This window comes from Boleophthalmus pectinirostris, unplaced genomic scaffold (assembly GCF_026225935.1).
Source record: "Boleophthalmus pectinirostris isolate CB_2022bp ecotype Guang Dong unplaced genomic scaffold, ASM2622593v1 HiC_scaffold_16, whole genome shotgun sequence".
Classification (NCBI taxonomy): Eukaryota; Metazoa; Chordata; class Actinopteri; order Gobiiformes; family Gobiidae; genus Boleophthalmus; species Boleophthalmus pectinirostris.
The window spans coordinates 32,827,837-32,830,127 of NW_026571095.1; positions in this window are offsets into that span (position 1 = coordinate 32,827,837).

Genomic DNA, 2,291 nt, shown 5'->3' on the forward strand with positions numbered 1-2,291 from the left:
CCGGAACAAAGAGAATGTTTGGTGAATTTTATCAAGGGGAAAGACGTTACTGCCCTTCTTCCTATGGGATTTGGTGCATTACATACGTAACGACCAAATAGCAGCGATTGGTTAAATAAAAGAAGTACCTGCCTACTGTTGAGTGAACGAATCCTAATGCTGCGAGGTCAGACGGTTTCCACGAAGTGAAACCGGCTGATGAATCAGGCTAGAAAACTATTGCTTCATGACATCACAAGGTGGAACACAACATTCTGAGCTTTGGAGATGTAGACAGACTAATAATAAAAGGTTACTCAAACACGTGTGAATGAAACAAAACACAACTCCAGGTCTGTTTTTGATGTGGTAACGTTCTAACGTGAGTCAGTTTTGTGTCATATAGGACCTTTAAAACACGTCTGGTGATGATCTTGAATTAAGCTAAATACAACTCCTGGTACATTTTTTATGTTATAACAAAGTGCATACATTCTATTGACAACAGTAGAAAAAGTGGATAAAGTATTCACGGAGTCATATACACAAACCTCAAAGGCCAGTTCATCTATTTAAGCTATATTCATGTGAAATACCAGTGTTTGCAAAAGTATTTTCAAACACCTGAATAACAGACGCTCTTTTTAAACTGTCTTCAAATGTGACTATGTGCTCTACTGAGTGATGAGGACGCAGGATTTTCTTTGTATTGTGTATTGTATTTTTTAATGAATGAGGGTAAATAAAGCTTTGACACCTCATTTGGTTTTGTCTGGTTCTGTATTTTAGGGGAGACTGGGGTTGTTTGATGCACTGTTTTTTATTCACCTGAACTGCTCAAAAACTGAATATATTTAAGATTCCATTTCAACACAATAAAGAAACATCCCAGGAAACTAAATAGTCCACTGACGTCCTGTTAGTTGACTTAATGTTTTAAAGTCAACATTAAACACAATGTTTAATGTTGATTGAATTAGACCTGGTTTTAGACCTGGTTTAGACCTGGTTTTACTCCTGGTTTTAGTCCTGGTTCAGTCCTGGTTTAGTCCTGGTTTTAGTCCTGGTTCAGTCCTGTTTTAGTCCTGGTTTTAGTCCTGGTTCAGTCCTGGTTTAGTCCTGGTTTTAGTCTGGTTTCAGTCCTGGTTTTAGTCCTGGTTTTAGTCCTGGTTCAGTCCTGGTTTAGACCTGGTTTTAGACCAGGTTTAGCACTGGTTTAGACCTGGTTTTAGACCTGGTTTAGACCTGGTTTTAGTCCTGGTTTTAGTCCTGGTTCAGTCCTGGTTTAGTCCTGGTTTTAGTCCTGGTTCAGTCCTGGTTTAGTCCTGGTTTTAGTCCTGGTTCAGTCCTGGTTTAGACCTGGTTTTAGACCTAGTTTAGACCTGGTTTAGTGTCCGGCGATGAGTGGAATTACTGAGAAAAAAAAGAAAAAGGTAATACCCTGAAATGTGAAAACAGGAAAATACTGCTGTGTAATCCATTTATTTCAGCAAAGTAACTGTAATCCAGTTACCTCTCATTGAAACAGTAACTGTAATTGAATACAGTTTGTACTTTGATTATGTAATTCTGGTACATGTAATCCGTTACTCCCCAACACTGATTATATTGTGATGTGTGAGCTACTGTGTCCAAATAATTTCTATTGTAGGTCAATAAAGTTTTAATGTCTATGTCTAAGTCTCTGCAGGATAAGCATGGTCAGGTTTTACTGTTTCAAGCTGTAATGGTTGTACTAAGACTTTTAATGCGTGGATTACTGAGTAGAAGTATTACCAAGAATATATTCAATGTAAAATTCCTAAAATTGTCACAGTGCATCAATAGTCTGTCCCAAACGCTTTCAATACTTTGCCCACTTCTGTCGTTGATTGTTCCTTCATATCGACACCAGAGGACAGTATTGAGCTCTTAAAAGCCGTGTACGTGGAATCCGCGTAAACAGTGATTTTTGGAAAGTCCCGGTCATTCACTTTGGCTTTATTAGTCTATTTTTTATAGAATTACTCATAAAAAAACGGCGTGGAACCTAAACCCAGCCTTTTATGTCGCTGTTGTGCCTATCTACTTCCTGGCGCAGCAAAAGGCACTACACTGTGATGTTGCATTCTGGGAAATGTAGTTCACCCGACGTCAAACCGATTCTATTATTTATTTCTCTTTGCGGTCATGTTAAGTTTGACGGTTATTAGTTTATCCTTGTGTGAAACTGCTTAAGCTTTACTGTTATAAAGCGAATATTTTGAACGATTTAGTAAATAAAATGATTTGTGTACGTCTTTACGCACTACGCTACCCAAACTGTCCCGTCA